Genomic DNA, 23241 nt, shown 5'->3' on the forward strand with positions numbered 1-23241 from the left:
TGCTTAGTCTAGGGTGTGTGATGCGGACTTACACAGTGAGAGATGAAGCTGGAAAGGTCATTGCAATACCAGATTCTGCAGGTGTAAAATATTTCTCACCTTGAAATTATCCATGAGTGGTAAACAGTACTGGTTGTTTGCTTAGAATTAATTTTCTTTCCTTCCTAGCAAAAGCCATCTCCCATGTAACCACATACTTCAGGAGAAGCTGACCCTACACCCAGCTCTACTAGTGAGTCTAATTTGTCCAAGGGTCTTCTTTTCCCTTTGCTAGAGATTGGCTCATGGGTCAAATGATCCAACTCCAGCCAATGAAACATTAGGGGAGTCTGCTGGAGGATTTCCAAAAAGAGTTTCCTCATTCCAAACAGAAAACCATAAGAAAGGAATGTCATGCCTATAATTGCTGCAGCTATTTTAATTCCAAGTATGAGGTTGAAACAATCATGGATGGCCAAGTGAAGAGATGGAAAAAGCAGGATTCAGGATAACTTTGTGAGTTGCTAAGTTACCAACCCCTGCCCTACTTCTGGACTTCTGAAATATGAAATGATACTTGCTTTGTTACTTAAGTCAGGATTTTCTGTTACTTATAGCCAATGACACTCTGATATGCCATGAAATTTAAGAATGTGAAGTAATGGCCTTGACTTTCACGGAACTGGAAGGAGTGTGACTGCCATGTCACTTACTGTCACTATCACTTGCTTGACAATTACAGCTGCTATTTATCTTACCTTGTGTTGTTGCTTATTTTTCTATGTGATTATGTTGAATATGCATCTAATCTGGAACTTCAAAGAATCAGTTAGAGATAGATCTTACTTCTTTGTAGGCCCATAATCCATTACATAACCCACACATTTTTGTCAATTATTGACTTCCCCCTTATTCTACCCACATAGATTTTTTTGGAAGATGACCAAAATGCTATCTCTATTTGGAGATAATAATTAGTCTCATCTTCATTGGCTTCCTCTTGAATGCGGAGGGAATTATCGGATGAGTACATTGGAACATGGTCGCCATGTGGCCTGCTGCCCCCATGTACCACTTGGAGACCAGCCTAGCATGGAAATGACCAGATGTTGGAAGCTGAGCTACTGGTGAGTAAAATAAATAAGTTAGCTGTACCACTTCCCATCTGCATGGACAGCTTCTGCATTGCGAAACTACGGGTTCATGTCATTTCACATGGCAGCAGTTAATCTCTTAACCCCTTCCTAAACTTGGCATTGGAAAGCCCTAGATGGCCAATTAGGCTGTGTGGGTATATGTACACTAGTACCCATCTGCCACAGGAATTGGAATCAGTGGCTCAACTCAAGTCAGTACCCAGATACACAGATGCTCTGGGATCTGAGGAAGTGACTTATAGAAAATGAAAAATGACCAGGTAAAGGCAATATGAAGGGAAGTAGAGGAGCTTATTAGGCAGCTCTGGACAAGCAGAGAAAAGTGATGGTTCAACATGTAGGGTGTGCCAAAAATGGGCTTGTTTCACTGGTTATTTGAACACAGAAGCAGGGCTTTCTGTCTCTCTCTCTCTCTCTCTTTCTCTCCATTCATTAATTATTTTTCTGAGTAGACTAATAATATACGCTTTTTGTGAAACATTTGAGAAATGGAAGAAAGTATAAGAAAAAAATAAAAATCACCTATACATGTATCTCCTAATATTTCATTATATCTGTACAGGCCCATTTCTTTCTAGTTTTGTGATCATTTATTCGGTCAACATTTCCACAAATATTTAATGCATTTTGTATGTGTCAGGCACCATACCAGGCACTAAGAATATAGTTGTGATCAATAATTGGCATAATTCCTTATAGAACTTTGGGTCTAGCAGAAGTGACATATAAACACACAACTGCATTAAGAATTATTTAATCTCAAATTTGACAAGCTCCGCAAAGAACAAGCACTATGTCTTTGGGAAGAATGGGGCATCCTAACCTAGCCTGGATGTAGGGAGTGCACCTAAAAGAAAAACTCTGAAGCTGAGACTAGACTAGTGAGAAACTGCTGGCCAGGGGTGAATGTGTTGGTCCTAGAGGGGTAGAGTAGGGGCAGGCTGGGAATAGAAAGGAAAATTGCCGATGGAGGGAACAGCTTGCCCGAGGTCCTGATGAGGAGACAATGACTAGATGGGGGTGAAATGGCTTTGTGGAAATTAGAAAGAAAAATAGGAGCCAGATCCTACAAGACAAGTGTTGACAAACAATAGCCCAGGGGCCAAATCTAGCACCCCACCTATTTTTGTGAATAAAGTTTTATTGGAACAGAGCCACACCCACTCATTTATATAATGTCTGTAGTTGTTTTCACACCACACTGTCAGGGATGAATAGTTGTTACAGAGACTGCAGGGTCCATAATGCTTAAAATATTTACTATCTGGCCCTTTCCAGAAAACTTTGCTGACCCCTGCTATGGGGTTTTGTGGCGGGGCGTATGGTGGAATTCTTTTATCACAAGTACAATGGAAAGGCTTTGAGAGGAAAGCAAGGAAGACATCATCAGATTTTTCTTTTAAAAGAACTCTAGCTACAGAAGCATGTAGAGATTAGAACTGGGGACTCTGGGTGGATATTGGGCACCTAAGAGTATCCAGGAGACAGATGTTGATAGTTTGGACTCAGGATGTGCCAAGTGGACACAGGAAAAAAGAAACAGATTTGAGATCTCTTTAGCATTTGTATCGGACAGGACTTGATGGCTGATTGGGAGGGGAAGTAAGGATAGAGAGGTGTTCAGGAACACCCAGGTTTCTGCCTGGTGCACCTGCATGGATGAGGGTGTCATCAACCAAATGGGGAGCCATGGAGGAGAAGCAAGATTGAGAGGGAAAGTCAGGAGCTTTTAGCGCCTAATGTAATCACAATGGGTAATATGATAAATCCCCTATTAATGGACATGTAGATTGTTCCTATTATTTTTCTTTTCAAAATAATGCTGCGATGCAGCAAAAGGAACAGTCAGCAGAGTAGACAGACAAGCCACAGAGTGAGAGAAATATTCACAATCTATACATCTGACAGAGAACTAATATCCAGAATCTACAACGAACTCAAACAAATCAGTAAGAAAAAATAAACAATCCCATCAAAAAGTGGACTAAGCACATGAATAGACAATTCTCGAAAGAAGATATACAAATGGCCAAAAAATATGAAAAAAAATGCTCAAAATCACTGATGATCAGGGAAATGCAAATCAAAACCACAATGCAATACCACCTTACTCCTGCAAGAATAACCATAATAAAAAAACCAAAAAAACAGTAGATGTTGGAGTGGAGGCGGTGAACAGGGAACACTTCTACACTGCTGGTGGAAATATGAACTAGCACAGCCAGTATGGAAAACACTGTGGAGATTCCTTAAAGAACTAAAAGTAGAACTACCGTTTGATCTAGCAATCCCAGTACTGGGTATCTACTCAGAGGAAAAGAAGTCGTTATTCAAAAAAGACACTTGCACAGGCTTGTTTATAGTGGCACAATTCACGATAGCAAAATCGTGGAAGCAACCCACATGCCCATCAGTCAATGAGTGGATAAAGAAACTGTGGTGTGTGTGTGTATATATATATAAAGAAAAACTAAAAGAAAAACTCTGAAGCTGAGACTAGACTATACACACACACACACACACACACACACACACACACACACACACATATATATAAACATATATATGCATATATACACAATGGAATACTATGCAGCCATAAAAAGAAATGAATTGACAGCATTTGCAGTGACCTGGATGAGATTGGAGACTATTATTCTAAGCGAAGTAACTCAGGAATGGCAAAGCAAACATCGTATGTTCTCACTGATATGTGGGAGCTAAGCTCTGAGGATGCAAAGGCATAAGAATGATACAATGGACTTTGGGGACTTCGGGGAAAGGGTGGGAGGGGAGCAAGGGACAAAAGACTACAAATATGGTGCCGTGTATACTGCTGTGGTGATGGGTGCACCAAGATCTCACAAATCGCCACTAAAGAACTTACTCATGTAACTAAATACCACCTGTACCCCAGTAACTTATGGAAAAATAAAATAAAATAAAAATAATGCTATGATGAATTCATTTGTGCATATATCTCATTGTTTCCTTAGACTGCAATCCTAAAAGCAGAATGGCTGGACAAAGACAGCTCACATTTTTAATCTCTTTGATCCATATTGCTAAATTGTCCTCCACAATGTTATTTCAATTTATACTCGCACCAGTGTGTGCTGCTACAGCCATTTTTGGTTCAATAGGCACCAAATTGCCCTAGGGTTGGGTGTCAGAATCTGTCCTATGTCTTTAAAACAAAACAAAACAAAAAAACTCTATTGCTTCCAGCTCAAGTTATTAATGCTTGAAAGATATTCCATGTTTGAAGGGATTTTTGTGGTACTGGCCTGTAAGTTGACCTTTCTGAGATGAATAAGAAACATTCTTCAAAACTGTGGTTGACATCCAAGGTATGAATTCTGGCACAAGAACTTTTCGAGTTCCATCTCTCCTTGGTGTGATAAAAGGTAACTTACAACCCAAGTCACATTAAGCCCCTAATATATGTGAGCTGGTGTTTCAGGCCACATCTTCTCTCTGTCTCCAAAGAGGATTTTGTTTTTTGTGGCACACCCATCACCTGCCAACTCCACAACCATACTCCATACTCCAAAGTTGCAGCTGCCACCTAGTAGCAGCCAGACTCATGAAGCCTTTTGGCACGAGGCATAGGTTTGCAGCATCAGGTAAGCCTTCTGGTGTGACCATGTAGGGAAAGGGAGGTGTGATGTTGAAGCCAGGCAGCCTTGGATATGAATCCCAGTTCTATCTATTACTTGTTTTCTATCTCGTTAGGTCATGTAACTGCTCTGCCTTCACTTTCTTGTCTGTAAAATGGGAGTTTTTTATAGCTAGCTCAGAAATTGTTGGGAAGAGTAGTGACAAGGCCCAGCAGATGCTCAAAAGTGAAACTGGGGAATGGGAGAGGATCTGTGGAATTTGGGGGCCTTCTGCCCTCTGCACTTCAGCCCCCTTCAAGCACTTCAGACTTTAGGGTCTCAGAGTTAATCACAGCTTAATACACCAAATTAATCACAGCTCTTTTTTAAGAAGGAAGACATAATGAGTGAGTTTAATTTTGCAATCCTGCTTTAGGCAGTCAGCTCTCAAGTAGAGGAAGATAATCATGGGTAAGGCGTGCTGCATGGCCTGTCTTCTGCAGATGTCTTTCTCACTAGCTGAATGTTCCACCTGAAACTTCCAGCATGCATCTTGTTGTCTCCAAGATGCCCTTGTTAAAATACAGATATCTTCAAGGTAAGCTGTTAGATGTTAGCACAGACTCTGGAGTTAGATGAACTGGGGATAAATTCCCGCTTCCCCACTTGTTAGCTATGTGACTTTGGAAACGTCACTTCACATCTCTGTGTCTCAGTTCCTTCATCTGTACAATGGAAATAATAATCTTGTTAAGGGAAGAGTAGATGAGATAACGTCTGGGACATTATAAGTGCTCAATTAAAGTTAGCTATTGTTAGTAGCTATTACTAAACCCTGAGAAGAAGAGTTAGGTGGTGATACGAGTCCACCAAGAATACACTTAAGTTTCTCCTTCATCTGGGTGAGTTCCCATAGGCTTTGCAAAATAGGTGCTATTTCACAGACGAGGACAACTAAATCTCGGAGAAATTAACTGGTTCTGAGTCACACAGCTTCATCAGGATGCCCTGAAGAAACAGGATATAATGAACACCCTTCTTTAGCTGTGCCCCCAATAACCCTCCTGAATAACTTCTGGCTTCCTAAGAGAGGACTAATGGTTGTAGCCCCAGGAATCCACCTACACACTCTCCCTGAGACAGTCTGTAGTGGACAGCTCCCAAATGCTTTCCAGTTTGAGGAAAGACAGCTTGAAGAGCAACTTGCAAAAGCAAGGTCAGATACCAAGCCCAGAGGCCGTACGGATGTCACACCTCAGTTCTTATGGTGATGACTTGGCATTTAGAGATGAAAAAATCATCTCCATGACAACGTAGGTGATTTATTTACAGATGATTAATCCCATTGTATACTACTGCCAAATCCACTTCTGGCTTCACGCCTGGTGACATGGGGAAAATACCACGGCTTCCTTGTCTTGGGTACATTTCCATCTGCTGGGCATTCTCTGGGTTCCTGGGGGAGGTGAGTCAACAGTCTGTCAATACTATGGATTTAGTGTCTTGATGTGGGTTCTAATGAGAGAGTTTTTATAATGTTTCACACACTCCCAGCCCTGCCGGCCACAGTGGTAATATCAAACCCAGAGACCAGGAACAGAGGAACTTGCTTTCTTCCAGCTTTAGATCTTCCACCTAATATGATCAGAGAATTCTTATTTCATTTAATATGTCTTTCATGAGTGCCTGTTCTGTACCAGATACTGTCCCAGAATAGAAGAAAGCATACTTCCAGAAAATTTGCTATGATCATGAAGAAACTGAACTCAGACAATAATAGTTATAATAATATCTCCTATTTATCAAGCATTTACTGTGTGCCAGTTGCTGTACCAGGAACATCACAGTTTATCCTCCCCAAAGCCCTTGGCTGCAGGTCCCATGGTATCCCTATTTTTCTCTTAATGAAGATAAAACACAGAGAGGTTAAGAAGCTCTCCCAGGATGGCACAGCTGGGAAAGTGGTGGAGTTGATTTTACCCAAATACAGTGAATTCTCCTTATCTGTGAAGGTTATGTTCTATAAAGTGGCTGTGAGCACCGAATTAGCAAATACTAAACAGTTGCTCCTACAGGAAATACAGGGTGAGATTCCTTTGAGCTTCTGATCAATATTTAACCTTGTTTTAATGATGTTTTGTTTAAAGATATCTTATTCAATATACACATTTGATTCATTAACATTGAACTTGTAACAACAGCACTGTGACCCAGGCCCAAATGATGCTTCCCTTATGCATATATTTTGTCTGTAAGGCACACAGCAGCCTTCTACTTAGGATCACTTTAGCACTATGCTTTGGGACCATTTGAAACAGCAAAATCACCATCATAAAGCATAAAAATGGGAAAAAATGGGGCACTAAATAGACCACAAAAGAGACACTTGTTCTCAGACTGAGAGCTGAAATGAAAAAGCAGAGTATCACTTTGTTGTCCCACCTCAGCTAGGAATGCTTGTGTTGAGTGTTGAGTGACCCAAGTTTTTTGCTGCTGTAAGAATACCTGCAAGTGACCACAAATGTGCCCTGAGTATTGATTTTAAAGTTACAAATAAATTTTAGCATGTAGAGAAATTCCATTCATAAGGAGGATTGGGTATAATCTTATTCCAGAGCATGTTTTTACTGTTCTTCACACTTTATGCTGCTGTGGTCAGCAGCCTCTAAGATGACCTTCAGGGATCCCCACCTCCTGGTCTTCATGCCCTTGGTAACACCCTTGGGAATGCCAATCCCCTTGAGTATGTGCTAGACCTAGTGACTGATTTCTAATAAATAGAATGTGGTATAAGGTCATAGGATACCACTGTCAAGTTCAATTACAAAAAAAACTATAGCTTCCATCTTGAACGTTCTTTCTCTTTTATTAGTTTTCTGGGAAGTTTGCTGCCATGTTTTGAACTGCTCTATGGAGAATGCAACATGGCTAGGAATATGAGAGAGCCAACAGGACAATGAGGCCCTCAATACAGCAAGAAACCAAATCCTGCCAACAACCATGTGAGTAAATAGATCCTCCTCCAGTCAAGACTTTGAGTGAGATTGCTGCCCTGACCAATACATTAGTTGTAGCCTTGTCAGAAACCTTAGAACCAGAGGCAGTGAACTAAGCCATGCATAGATTCTTGGCCCAAAGAAACTGTAAAATAGTAAGTTTTTGTTTTAAGTCACTAAGTTATGTTTTAAGTCACTAAGTTTTAGGGTAATTTGTTACAAAGCAAAAGATAACTAGCACAACTGCCTTCTCACATGCTACATTTATTAGATTGCATGGCATTATGAGCTAGATTCTTTACATGACCTACTGCATCTGATCCTCACGATGACCTGGTAAATTACTGATATTATTCTCATTTTGTAGATAAGGCAACTGTCCATCAGAAAGGTTGAGTAACTTGACCAAGGTAACACAGCTAAAAGTAAATCAGGTTTTTGACCACAGATTTGATCAACCCCCAAACTATCAAGCTAGACTTGAATTGCACAATACCATTGAGCCGGGATCAGAATGCATTCCTCTTGATTTCAAGGTCAATTTTTTTTTTCCTGTTTCTCACTTAAAAACACAAACCTTCAAGTGAAAGAAAGATTACATGAGATGGAAAGGTTCAGGTGGCCATAATGATATTCAGTCTCTGCCACTACTTCTTCCTAATCCTCATCTGCAGAAGAAGCCCTTTGAGCAGGATTGTACAAATGTTATCTCTTACAAAGTCACCCCACCTGGAATCTAATTGTATTAATCTTCTCAGGTTGTCATAACAGAATACCAGAGGTTGGGTGGCTTAAACAACAGAAATTTGTTTTCTCACAGTTCTGGAGGCTGAAAGTCTGAGATCAAGGTTCAGCATGTTCAGTTTCTGCTGTGGCCCCTCTTCCTGAGGTGTAGATGGTCACCTTCTCCCTTTGTTCTGCCATGGCTCTCACAGAAAGAGAAGGCTCTCTAGTGCATCCTGTTCTTGTAATTCCATCAGATTAGGACACTACCCTTATAACCTCATTTAACCTTACCTCCCTAAAAGTCCTGTCTCCAAATACCACCACATTAGGGGTTAGGGCTTCGAGATAGGAATTTTGCCAGGGGGCTCGTAAGGGGACATAATTCAGTTTATAATATAAATCAACATTCATTTATTGGCCACTAGGTCCAAAACCAGGTAGAGATTAAGGATGCCACTCCCAGTGTATAAGCCTGAAACTTGATGTGGAAAGGGACCAAGAGATATCCAGTAATCAACTTCTTACCTCTCTAGTCCTTGATTTCTGACAGACACACTGAGACAGATAACCCCTGCAGTGGAGGCCTAAACTTAGGCTATGTGTAGCATTAGTAAATGGCTCAAACAACTCCAAACTCCTCATTTTACAAATGAGGATCTTGAAGCTCAGAAAGATAAAATGACTTGCCCAGGGTTGCAGAGCTGGCTAGTGGCAGGGCCAGGCTTGGGTTTAAGTGTAGTGGCTTTCACCTTCCCCTTGGCCAGGCTAGAAGATGGGTGTCCTGAGAAACCCTCAGAAGGAGAACACTGGACAAATCCTTGAAGTCTCCTGGGCATGTGGGGGTTGTGATGGAGGGGTGTATTGTGAGTGTGGGTGTGTGTATGCAGAGTGTTGCTGGGCAGCACAAGACAGCATAGCTGGCACCTGTCTTCCTCATGATTCCGTTTCTTCTCTTGGGCCCCTCTTCCTGTGTAAAATAAAAGTCCCTCTTGGCAGTTCACTAAGAGTACGGATTGACAGACTTTTTTTTTTTTTGAAAAGGACCAACTAATAAATATTTTAGGCTCTGTAGGCCAGACGATCTCTCTTGCAACTCAACCCGGCCATTGTAGCTTAAAAGTAGCCATAGACCATATATGATCAAATAGGTGTGGCTGTGTGCTAACAAAACTTTATTTACAAACAGATAGCAGCTGGATTTGTTGTAAGGTATATATTTTGTGGAGCTGCTGAAGCTGGGGTGCTTTATTTGTCCCTCACAAACATCCTCACGTGAACTTACTCATCCCTTTTCTTACCTTATTTTGCCAAGTTCTCAGATTTTGAAGACCAGGACTCCTCATGAATCTGTCAGCCCCCCTCAGCCCAGCTCTGGGCCTCTCTGTCACCACCACTGCCACCTCGTCATTATCCTATTTCATGCCAGTCACTGGACTAACAGGCTTTATCACATTTAATTCCTTCAACAACACCAAGAGGTAAGTATCACTCCACATCTAACACGACTTGCCTGAGGCTTAACTAACTAAGTAACTTGTCCAAAGTTGTTGTAAATACTAAGTGCAGATTTTGACCTTTTTTTTTTAAATTTGTAAATCCCAAGCTCTTAATAAATTCTCTACGAACTCCTAAATGGATGGTTTTAAACTAGCACAGCGAGAAAAATCATCAAAGTGAAAAGAATATAGAGTAACAAGTTGAATCGTTTAATCTCAATTGTAGGCCTAGAGATCTAGAGCAGTGATCACTGGCCAGGGATCAAATGAAGGTGAGCATCAGAATCTCCTGGGGAGATTGTGAATATGCACATTCCTGGGCCCCGCTCTCAGAGATTCTAATTTCTTAAACACAGGAAGAGACCTAGGAATCTGCACTTAAGACAGCATCCCAGATTCTAGGACCAGTGAGAGACACACAACTTCTGAGGTCCTGCTGAAAAAATGCTGTCATCAGACTCGATGTAGCTAAGATGCTTTGGGGCATCTACTTCTGCATCTCCAGTCTTGTGGATGACTCAGCAGCAGGGCAGCTCTCGCTGTGATTCAGCACTAATGACCTAACGTTATGCTCCTTAGAAAGCGTAACTGCTCTACTCTAGGTACAGCCCCAGGAGAATGAGAGCTCTGGTTTTCTTTTCTCTTCTCTTCTCCTCTTTTCTTTCTCAATTATTGGCATGTCTATGCATACCAAATGAGTGAATTTTGTCAGAAACTTTTAATATCTTAATGTGGGCCTTTGAAGCCCCCCCAGGACTTTGGGGAAGAGAGAAAGGGCTCATTTCAATTTGAACCTTCAGTAATCTCACTAATACAAATAAGCAAGGGATGACTACTTAGCACATACATGGTTGCTATTTATGAGAATGTGGAGGTTAATGCAGATTTTGCATACACTATTTTTTTTTTTCTGCTTGGTGATTTAGGCACTCATATCTCTACCCCACCAGCAGCATCTTAGAGGCAGTGAGAACCCTATTTTAGAAGGAGAGTCTGTCCTCTCAAGTTGACAACATGCTTGCTTTTCGGTCTAACCCTTGTCACCTGCCCCAGACCCATTCTAGAAGTGTCCCATTCTCCCCATGAATGAGAAATGAATGTGCTGTTGCAGGCTTGCAGGCACAATGCATTACTCTGAGTGTGTGCTGGCCTCCTTGGCTTCTATTCCAAACATGCTGTGAATGCTCAATTGCAACCACTGGGTTTCTTCAACCTGACTTGCCATCAAATGGATATTGTTTGTGCAGAGGTGGTAGAAAGTGAGTAATGGTGTGTAGTTTCATGGAGATACTTGTTCTAATAAAATATTTCAAGGTCCAGTCTTCCAAATCTCATTACAATTTTGCTATGAAAAGAAATGGGGTATGTATGTGTGTGTGTGTGTGTGAGAAACAGGTAACAGGTAAGCTAGCTTGCTTTCTTTCTTCCTTCCTTCCTTCCTCCGTCCCTCCCTCCCTCCCTCCCTCCCTCCCTTCCTTCCTTCCTTCTTTCCTTCCTTCCTTCCTTCCTTCCTTCCTTCCTTCCTTCCTTCCTTCCTTCCTTCCTTTCCTTCCTTCCTTTCCTTCCCTCCCTCCTTTCCTTCCTTTCTTCCTTTCTTTCCCTCCCTCCCTCCCTCCTTCCTTCCTTCCTTCCTTCCCTCCTTCCTTCCTTCCTTCCTTCCTTCCTTCCTTCCTTCTTTCTTTCTTTCCTTCTTTCTTTCTTTTTTTGAGACAGAGTCTTGCTCTGTCACCAGGCTGGAGCACAGTGGCACAATCTCAGCTCACTTCAACCTCTGCCTCCCAAGTTCAAGCGATTCTCCTGCCTCAGTCTCCCAAGTAGCTGGGACTAAAGGTGTGTGTCACTACACCCAACTAATTTTTGTATTTTTAGTAGAGACGAGGTTTCACCATATTGGCCAGGATGGTCTTGATCTCCTGACCTTGTGATCTGCCCTCCTCAGCCTCCCAAAGTGCTGGATTACAGGTGTGAGCCACCACAGCTGGTCTATTTCTTAATCTGTTAGGAAAACAGAAAACAGCTCAGGAAAAGAAAGAAAACAGAAGTCAAGACGTCCCATCTGTGATACAGAATAACCCATGACTTAGAATATTTCATGTAATGACTTCAAACCACACTAAGACTTCAGTACTTCAGAGCACAGCTGTTGGATGGCTTCACCATTCACTGGCTCTGTGTCTTTGGGAATCTTCCATAACCCCTGTAAGTCTCAGCCTCCTTGTCTGTAAAATGAAATTAATAATAGTCCTTCAATCATTAGGCTATTGCAAAGATAAAATGAAACAGTATATGTAAAAGTACTTGCATACCTGGCACGTAGTAGGAGCTCAATAACTGTTAGTTTTCCATTCATCAAGTTTTCATTCAAAAAACATTTATGAAGTGCCTGTTAACATGTCAAGCACCATTTTTAAGTACTTATGAAAAAGCAGTGCACAAACAGACAGGAATCCCTACCTTTATGTCTAACGGGGTCAAACAAGTAAAACACAGCTGATATGAAGTGGTGTTGAGTGCTTTGGAAAAAATGAAGCTGGGCAACAGTTCTGGGTAATGGCAAAGTGGGCAGGGGTCATTTTCCTGCTGCCCCTGAGCTGAATGAGGATTGCCATCTGGGACATAAGGAGTGGTGTGGGAATGTTGAGTGTCTTGTAATGATAGAAGAAAACTGGGAAAAGAGGCATAAAGAAATTAGCACTGACCTAATGATGTCAAGGCAAACAATATTTAGGGGTGAGATGGGAATAGAGGTTTTTCCTGAAACACACAGAATTCTGGTGCCTTCACTTTTTCTCTGCTATTAATTAATGGAAGCTTGGGAAGAAGTAGCTTTATAGATCATGATTATTATCTTTACTATACAAGGCTCCCCAGCTCACGATCAATTGATGAGATAAAGGGGGCATCTGGAACTCCTGAATTTTTAAGTAAAATTATGTACATATGGTTAAGTATGTGCAAGGAGAAAGTTCATACATTTTATCCCATTCTCAAAGGGACCCAAGACCAAAACAGAGTTAGTTCTGCTTCTCCTTGGTTCATAAGAAGGTGACCACACTGAACAGTGTCAGTTGACACTTCTTGTCCTTGCAAGAGTATGAATGGTGCTCCCTTTCATCCTCCAAGCTGTGGAGGTAATTTTAGGGTCTCCTGAGCTGTAAGGCTCCTACCTTACTTCTTTGTTTGATGCATCCCTACATCTCTCAGATGGCCTTCAGCCCTGGGTTGAGAAGAAGGGTCTAGAACACTTTTCAAACAGAATATTGGAACCGCAGGTTGTACAGCTCACTATCTGCCTAGGCTGATGTCCTTGGGTGTTCCTTGACCACAGAGGAGAGGACAGGAGTGGCTCCCCTTTAGGAATCAGGGGTAAGTTTCCAGAGGATTCCTTCCAACATGCTCTTTCCCATAAGTTCGCTTTCACACGCTCCCTCATTTCCCAAACTGAAACTGTGACAGTGTGCCAACTTGGCTGTAGGCAGGACAAAGCGAAAAACAAAGCACCCAGACAACCAACAAAATAGATGATGAGAGCCGGGGGCCTCTAACACTGGAGACTTAGGTGGAGAAAATCCTGGATCTTTTTCTACTGGACTAAGCTTGAGGTATGTGTCTGCGTGTCCAAGGGGTTTATTGAAAATGGTGACTGGAAGATCCTTGCCTTCTAGGCACTTAAAATGTCTTAATTTTACTTCCTTATCAGCAAAACGAACAGAGGTAAATGGAAAGTAAATGTTAAGCTGCATAAAGAGCCAACAGAATTAAACATAGATAAGTGACCTAATTCTAGCATCCCCACGCCTGACTTTCTGCTTCATTTCTTTTTGGTCTCCTTATGAGGCTACCACTTTCCCTGCGCAAGAAAGACTTTGGTTAAAGACTTTGGACTCCTTTGGGTCTTCTGACCTTGGAGCAGCCAAGGAATTCCTTTTTCTCTCTCTTTTATGAAAAAGTCTGATTCCTTTTTCTCTCTCTTTTATGAACACAGCTCTATTTCCTCTAAGGAAGAAAAAAAGCAAGGAACTGGGAATTGGAGTGTCCGTTGAGAAACATACCCTCTTGGTCATTTTTGGAAGGCACATTGTTTAAGTTTGGAAGTCTAAGGCCATCAGTGGATCATGTTACGTTTGTTTCATGGCTTTGGTATTATAAGTGGAAACGCACTAGTGGTGGGCTTTCCAAATGATTCAAATTTATTATAAAATTAATGGACATAACAAGAGATTATCCAATATGAAGCTATCTAATCTGATTAAACCAAACATTTTCTTAAGATATACCTCAACATAGGCACATACACATTCCTTTGGGATAGAAGAGACCACAGCACCCCAATCCTTATACAGGGTATTGTGATGGCTCATGTGGGTGTGGCTTGAAGTTCTGGATGCTCTCTCACTCAGAAGCCACCTAGAACAGTGCTGAGGATGGGATATTGGATGAGGTCCAGAGATCCCAGTCTGAGACTGAACCTTCAAGCGCCAGGGCAGTGGAAGCAAGTGTCATGAAGCTGTGGAAACTCAGGGCTCGTATACTTGGTAAACCCTGCTGGATATGACCAGTGTGCATGCTGGCCCTTCTACTCCCACCCATCAGGCTGTAGACTTCAAGTTTACACAAATCAGGCAATCCTAATATGTTGATCCTGATACTATGCAGTGGCCCTCACTGGGACATCGGCAGCTCTATTGGATTGATACGATAAAGTATTATGGGACTCAGAGTCATAACTGAACATATACACCATACTGTGCAGAGGTCATGGGTCAAATTAAGTCAAAAAATATTTTTTCGCTACTTTCGTGTTGTTTTTGTCCTCACAGTGGGTTTGTTTGCTTGTTTTTGACACTCAGACATTTTAAAACAATGAGATTTCATATGACAGTGCAGTTTCTGGTTTTGTGTGTATGTGTGTGTTTTTTTAATCAGAAGATATAGGTTTCCTAGGCCCTCATTATCACACACCAAACAGGAGCAGACATTTGCTTTCCATTTGGCTCCCGTTTCTACCTGGCACAGTCTTCTGTCCCTGCAGGCATGTCACTCTGCTGCCTTGATTTGGAAGCCTAGATTCTCCTACAGTCTCAGGTCCAGACTGGTGATGTCCAAGACTCCATTTAAGGAAGGACCTTCCCAATGACCTTCTCTACTGTTTCCAGATGGTAGATCTGCATCTGTGGCTGCTACCTGCAGGACCTGGCACACCACAGAGAGACTGTGATGAGAGCCCACGACTCCCTTAAGATGAAGGCATGAGTGTTAGAGCACCCCATGAGTAAAGGGGAAGTGTCTTAGTCCATTGATGCCGTTATAACAAAATACTTTAGAATGGGTAATTTATAAACAACAGAAATTTATTGCTTACCGTTCTGGAGGCTGGGAAGTCCAAGATTAAGACACCAGCACATTCAATGCTTGGGGAGGGTCTGTTCCTCGTTGGTGGCACCTTCCATGTGTCCTCACATGATGGAAGGACAAAGCAGCTCTCTGGGGCTTTTCAATAAGGGCACTAATCCCATTCACAAGGACAGAACCCTTGTGACCTAATTACCTCCCAAAGGCCCTGCCTTCTAATATTATCACCTTGGTGATTAGTTTTCACTCTATGAATTTTAGGTGGACACAGCATTCAGAACATGGAAGGAGGGGTAGCCTCGGCTTTTCTTTTCCATTTTTTTTTTTGGAATGGAGTCTTGCTCTGTCACCCAGGCTGGAGTGCAATGGTGCAATCTTGGCTCACTACAACCTCCGCCTCCCAGGTTCAAGCAATTCTCCAGCCTCAGCCTCTCGAGTAGCTGAGATTACAGGCACCCGCCACCATACCTGTCTAATTTTTGTAATTTTAGTAGAGACAGGATTTCGCCATGTTGGCCAGGCTGGTCGTGAACTCCTGACCTCAGGTGATCCACCTGCTTCAGCCGGCCTCCCAAAGTGCTGGGATTACAGGTGTGAGCCACTGTGCCTGGCCGCCTCAGCTTTTCTATCTCAAAAGCTTATTGGTAATTTTCTCCTCTAACTTCCTCACTCATAGATGTGAAAACACAAGCCCAGAAAAGTTCCATGGTTGTTCTAAAGTCCCATACCGAGCCAGCAGTAGAGCCAGGATGAAGGTTTAGGTCTTCTGATCCTTGGCCCAGATGATTTCCCTGCTCTTTTTCCCTTGCCAGTGTGTTATTCTGGGATGAAGCCATTACTCTGTCTGCCCTCCCAACAGAAGCTTCTTCATTTGTGTTCACTTTCTTTCTCCCTGCTGGTCAGTGGTCTTGAATTTCACAAGTACTGCAAGTGTGAGTTGCCTTGGGTTATCTGTTGGTTGGAGTCTATGGCAGTCAATATTTTCTCAGGATGGTGTCTCTCAGCAAGACTTAAGCCAATAAATGGCAAGCAGGCAATCAACAAGGACTTATTAATTCCCCTGATCTTTGTTCAGCACCACAGGCTTTCTGAAGAACTATTACATTTAATTCCTTCTGTAGCAAGCAACAGACCACCTTGTCAAAATTGCTTAAGCAAAGGAAGAATTTACTGGCCCCAGAATAAAATATCAACTCATGGGAAAGGCAGGGCCACAGCTGGGCCTTGGGAAAACTAAAAGTAGAACTCCAGCAAGAGCAGTATTCTCTGTTTAGATCTCACATCTGCTTTTTACTGTATGTTGGGCTCGTTCTCCATATGATAGAAAAATGTCCACCAATGTTTCCTGACTGTATCCTCTCAACTTTGACCATTGGAAAGAAAATGACTTCCTCATTCTGGGTCCTCCAAGCCTATGGAAATTCTCTGATTGGTCTGACCTAATTCAGGTGCCTATCCCTGGACCAATCAACTATGGTGTGGATGGAAGTGGAGGAGATACTCAGGTCAATCAGCTGTGACCTGAGGTGGCCCATGTTGTACTAAGAGGACAGCTTCCACCATAACTATGTGGAAGTGGCATGGGTTGAAGGTGCAGAAGACTGTCTCAGAAAAAAACCAAAAAAGGATGGGAGTCTTAGGAAGACTAAACCTTGCATCCAGTACATCTGCATATAGGATTTTATAATTGAATAGGGAGTTAAGAATTACATATAGAAACAGCAGTGATAAAAGACTGTTGTGTTACTGATTGTGAGATAAAGCAGGGGCTCCTTACAGGGACCTGCTGGATTTCCCCACCCGCTTCAAAGCATGAAAATAAAGAAAGATGAGAGTCCCTTCAAGGGAAATTCTAGGCACCTAGCTTGCCCTGAAACCAGCAATGAAGGAAATGAGTGAATAATCCACTAAGCAAGAAGGTAATAGTAATGTAAACAATAGTCATTCAAGTAAGTTAGAGTCACACGATGTTTGGTTTCCTATAGAAACAAAAGCTAACATCTTAACATATATTCTTGAGTTGTTTTTCAGAAATCTGGACCCTCCCACCAGATGTAAAATGTTGACTGCTTTCATGTAGATCTCAGAAAATTGGGAGCTGAGGACTTAACTCCAACTGCCATTCTTTGCTCTTTTTTTCTTTTTTTCCCTAAGGAGCCTGTCAGGCCTCTGAGCCTAAGCCAAGCCATCGCATCCCCTGTGACTTGCACGTATACACCCAGATGGCCTGAAGTAACTGAAGAATCACAAAAGAAGTGAAAAGGCCCTGCCCCGCCTTAACCGATGACTTTCCACCACAAAAGAAGTGAAAATGGCCAGTCCTTGCCTTAAGCGATGACATTACCTTGTGAAATTCCTTTTCCTGGCTCATCCCAGCTCAAAAAGCTCCCCCACTGAGCACCTTGTAACTCCCACTCCTGCCTGCAAGAGAACAACCCCCCTTTGACTGTAATTTTCCTTTACCTACCCAAATCCTATAAAACGGCCCCACCCTTATCTCCCTTCGCTCTCTTTTCAGACTCAGCCTGCCTGCCCCCAGGTGATTAAAAAGCTTTATTGCTCACACAAAGCCTGTTTGGTGGTCTCTTCACAGGGACGGGCATGACAGAGCCTGGAGAGAGTCACACCCATAGGCCAAATCTTAACATTCCTTTCGGCTGACCCCAAGTTTTTAGACAAAGGCTTGCTTCCTTAACCAATTGCAAATCAAAGAATCTACCTATGACCTGTAAGCTCTCGCTTCAAGATGAAACCACTACTGCAAAGTTATAACTGAGACAGTGAAAGAGATCTGACTTAACCAACTCCATCTCCCTTCTAACTTGCAAGCTGTCCTTTTTCATTCCTGGGCATAGGCTGAACTAACTTCGGGAGGAATTTGGTTTATAGTTTATAGTTTAGAGCAAAGACAATAACAGCCCTTTCCCAAAACAAATCCCCCTCTTGCTTGGGGGCTAGACTGCCTTTGTAAGACTAGCAAATTAGCCAAAAGATTAGAAATTATGGTTTAGCAGTCATGCAGCTTGAGGCTACCAGATTCTGACCCCTCCCAAATTGCTCCTGGGAATAATAACACTATTATAAAGCCTAAGATCAGTGTTTGAGATGTTTTGCAGATTCTTCACTCAATGGATCAGCTGGTACCACCCAGATTGATAAACTGGTTCATCTTATCTTCTGGCCCCCACCCAGGAACTGACTCAGTGCAGCTTCGACTACCTATGATTTCATCTCCAACCCAACCGGTCAGCACTCCTGACTTTCTGGCTGCCCCTTGCCCACCAAATTATTCTTAAAAACTCTCATCCCTAAATGTTCAGGATACTGATTTGAGTAATCATAAAACTCCAGTGTCCTGCACAGCCAGCTTTGCATGAATTACTCTTTCTCTATTGCAGTTCCCCTGTCTTGATAAATTGGCTCTGTCGAGGCAGTGGGTAAGGTGAACCCATTGGGTGGTTACAAAAATACTCCCCCTTTTTGGGCCAAACAAATGTATAACCACTGTGTATCGAGCTATAATTTTCCCTGTAACTTCTACTTTTTTGAAATATGCCCCTACCTTTAAAAACCATTCCTTGTAAGTCAATGGAGAGTTTGTGTCCTAATCATCAGCTGCCTAATTCTTCCTGCTTGAAGCCCTGCAATAAATGCCTCACTTTCTCTTGCAGCAAATCCTGGTGTCATTGTTTGGCTTTTTTGTGCACTAGGCAAGTAGACCCAAGTTCCATTCAGTACTAGTTTTTAGAAATAAGTGTGCAAAATGGGCTGGTATTATCAAGAATGACACCATCTAGTGCTGGCTTTTTCAAATTGAAATAGTGGGATAGAAGAAACTTTAAATAAACATAATTCTTTCTCCAGGAGTTTCAATTTTACACAAAATTGGGGTGAGTTCATCAAAAGCAACACAAAACACAGAAATATAGGGGATGGTACAAAATTTGTATGATGCTTAAAATAAAGGTACAATTTTAAAACTAAAAATTCAAGCTTTTTGGCCAGGCACGGTGGCTCATGCCTTTAATCCCAGCACTTTGGGAGGCTGAGGTGAGCAGATCACCTTAGATCAGGAGCTTGAGACCAGCCTGGCCAACATGGCAAAACCCTGTCTCTACTGAAAATACAAAAATTAGCCACACCTGGTGTCATGCTCCTGTAGTCCCAGCTACTCAGGAGGGTGAGGCAGGAGGATTTCTTGAACCCAGGAGGTGGAGGTTGCAGTGAGTTGAGATCACACCACATCACTCCAGCCTGAGCGGCAGAGTGAGGTTGTTTCAACCAACAACAAAAAAAGAAAAATTTAAGCTTTTTGACCTGGGACTCCAGTCTTCTTCTCAATACACTCTACTGCCCTAGTAAAACTAGTGAGGAAGTTTTAAAAATTTGGAGGGTAACTTGAAGTTCTTGACTATTGCTTATCAAAAGCTATGTGGTCTTCGAATACTTAGCTCCTCTGGGCTAAAAGAATTTGAGGTTAGTGGGGAGGGATGATACAGACTGTGGAAGGGGATTCCCGAACTCCCTCTGGCAATAACATTCTGTGTAGGTTTTGTTTTGTTTACTTTGGAAAGCAGGATTTAAGCAATAGAGCCACCGACTAGATGAGGTTTAATTACTTTATAGTGCTTTTACCTCAGTTCTGGGATCTAAAGATTGTCCTTGTGATTAGCATATTACCTTCAGTACTTTCTAGGAAAATGCTGCTTAAGTAATGCAAATGAGTAGAGCTATTTTGCTAATTAGGGGTAGTAGACTGAAGGACACCAGGCCTCAGATAGGACAATAGAATAAAGAGAGAATGAAAGTAGTTGGAATGAGGTCAGTGAAGTTGGGAGGCCTTTGGTTAGCTGTTGGGTAGCTGCCTGAGGGGCAGTTGAGCCTAAAAAGTAGGTTTGGAAATATGAAGGTGATCTTCTCCCTGGGATAGCTAGCAGTACTGACTTTGCTGGAGAGGCCTCACAATCATGGTAGAAGGCAAGGAGGAGCAAGTCACATCTTAAGTGGATGGTGTCTTAATTTAATTTCATTTAATTTAATTTGGGAGAGCTAAATAGTTAAACATGAGGCCAAAGTACATAAGAAAGCGGCAGCCTTTTATTGCAAATATGCACACACTCTCGGGCGAGGTTCTCCAGTCCTCAGGTATGGGGCCAGGGAAGTCGCACTGGCGCTCTCGGGTAAGGTTCTCCAGTCCACAAGTAGGAGCGGCCGAAGAAGTCACGCCGGCTCCTGCGGCAGCAGACTTTTATGCATTGTTACTGGAAGGGGGAGAGCAGTGGGCGGGATAAGGGCGTGATAGGGGCATCTCCGTAGGCGTGGCTGGGTAAGTTTTGATCTCTTAGGATTGACGTCACCTGGCGCATGCTCGGTTGTCCTGCACTTTCCTGGGCGAGGGAAAGTTGGTGATGAAGGACCCGGAAGCAATCGGGACTGTGCCATCTTGTTCACTTCCTCCATTTTGTCCCTTCTCCTTCACCCAAACAGATGGCAGCGAGAAAAGAGAGAGCTTGTGCAGGGAAACTCCCGTTTTTAAAACCATCAGATCTCATGAGACCCATTCACTATCATGAGAACAGCATGGAAAAGACCCACCCCCATGATTCAATCATCTCCCACTGGGCCCCTCCCACAACACATGGGAATTATGGGAGCTACAAGATGAGATTTGAGTGGGGACACAGAGCCAAACCACATCAAATATTAAAGATGTTAGCTCTCTTCCCATATTAAACACCAGACAACACACCACTGAGTTGATGTCAACACCTCAGTAGTGGAATTCTATCTATCTCCTGCCATTTACAGTCAAGCTTCTTGAAGTATCCATACTCGGTTTTCACTTCCTTCCCTCCTATTCAGGCATCAACTCAGCAATTCTTTGCCTACTTACATTATTCTGTGGAAACTCCTCTCCCTGAGGTTACTAAAGATATATTTGTCCCCAGGTCCAGTGGATATGTCTTCACCCTTGATCTTACTTAGCCTCTGAGTAGCATTTAACTCCTGAGCTGATACCTTCTAGAAATTCTCTTCTGGTCTCCATGGCACCCCATTCTTCCGGTATTTTGTCCTCCTCAGTCTGTCTCTTTGTGCACCCTTTTTCTTTTACTCATCTCTGTTCTTGCTCCTGTGTCAGGGAGGAAAAACTTTTTCTTATACTCTCTTAGATTCAGTGGCTAGGGCCAGTGAATCAAATTAATAAGGGAGGGATTAACAGAAGGAAAGGTACAATGTTTATTTAATATTTATATGTTCAGGAGTTCACAGAAAAGAAGTGAAACTCAAAAATCAGTTACATTCAGGGGCTTATGTGCCATTTTAACAAAACAAAGGAGGTTTGGGTTTCAAGGGATGACAAATATAGAAAAGTGACTAAGAAATATATGGGGAAACTAATGGAAAAGAAGGGTTGTTTTAGTAAGGTCTAGTTATACACATTTGTTTTGGTGTTGACTCTTCTCCCAGTGATAAGTATGCCCTTGTCATTCTGGCCTGAGGGGGCACCTTCCCCAAGGGGAAATGTGTGCCCTGTTTTTAGGCTGATAAGGGGAGGGCAGAAAACTGTCCTGCATCTGTTGATTCTCAGTTGCCTTCAGCATAAAATAATCTTTGTGCAAAAGTGGCCTATTTGGGGCAGGGGGGTACATTCTGATTCCTTTCACCTGCATCATCAGTTTTTCTCAATATTGAACCATTCCAATTAGCACACAACTCAACTGCCATTTCTCTCATCTTTAAAGAAATCCTTTCTTGGGTCGAGCACGATGGCTCACGCCTGTAATCCCAGCACTTTGGGAGGCCAAGAGGGGTGGATCACGAGGTCAGGAGATCGAGACCATCCTGGCTAACATGGTGAAACCCCATCTCTACTAAAAAAATATATTAAAAAATTAGCCAGGTGTGGTGGCAGGCACCTGTAGTCCCAGCTACTCGGGAGGCTAATGCAGGAGAATGGCGTAAACCGGGAGGCAGAGCTTGCAGTGAGCCGAGATTGCACCAGTGCACTCCAGCCTGGTTGACAGAGCAGGATTCCATCTTAAAAAAAAGTAAAAGAAAGGAAGAAAAGAAAGAAATCTTCTCTTCACCCCTCTCCCCACTTTGGCTTCCCACAATTTCTCTCTTCCCTTTATAGAAAACTGCTGGCAAGAATTATCTACAATGCCCAGCTCCTCTTCTCACTTCTCTCTTAAGCTCTCTCTAGTCATGCCTTTGCTACTGATACTCCACCAAAACAGCACATATCAGACTACAACTTGGATCTGCTAAAGTCTTCTCAAACTTAATTTATCCAAAACTGAACCCTCCTGGCCCACACTTATTCCATCCACCATCTTTCCCAGTTCAGGAATAACAATCTCATTCTTCATTTGTTCAGGCCATCATGTTGAAATCCTTATTCTTTCTTTCACACCCCACATTTAGACTCCTCACATTCTGTTGGCTTTGCTATGAACTGAATGTTATGTCTCCCCAATCTCACCTAAATGTCTGTTGAAGCTCTAATCCTCAATGTGAAGGTGGGGCCTATGGGAGGTAATCAGGTTTAGATGAAGTTGCAAGGGTGGAGCCCCCGTGACAGGATTGATGCCCTTATAAGTGGAGAAGGAGATTAGAGTGTGTGCTCTCTCTCTCTCTCTCTGCTTTGTGAGGATATAGCAAGAAGGCATCCACCTGTAAACTAAGAAGTGGGTCCTCACAAGGAGTCAAATTAGTCAGCTTCTTAATGTTACACTTCTCAGCCTCTAGAACTGTGAAAAATAACTTTTGGTTGTTTAAGCCACCCAGCATATAGTATTTTTGTTATTGCAGCCTCAGCTAACTAAGACAGGCTTCATCTTCAACTGTTTCTAGACTCGTGTTTCTCCTCACCACTTCCATGATTGCCACCCTAGTACAAGCCACTGACATCTCTCACCTATATTAATACTGTAGC

At 42.5% G+C, this 23241-nt stretch overlaps 1 long non-coding RNA gene across 1 annotated transcript; it reads left to right on the forward strand.

The window, feature by feature from the left end:
- The first annotated feature begins 905 nt into the window (after window positions 1–905).
- LOC135971158 (uncharacterized) lies at window positions 906–17874 on the forward strand. The gene is made up of 4 exons (XR_010587236.2): window positions 906–1106; window positions 7608–7737; window positions 9770–9935; window positions 17460–17874. It is a non-coding gene; the product is annotated as an uncharacterized lncRNA (long non-coding RNA).
- The last annotated feature ends 5367 nt before the right edge of the window (window positions 17875–23241 follow it).

The sequence above is a fragment of the Macaca fascicularis genome, chromosome 6 (assembly GCF_037993035.2).
Source record: "Macaca fascicularis isolate 582-1 chromosome 6, T2T-MFA8v1.1".
Classification (NCBI taxonomy): Eukaryota; Metazoa; Chordata; class Mammalia; order Primates; family Cercopithecidae; genus Macaca; species Macaca fascicularis.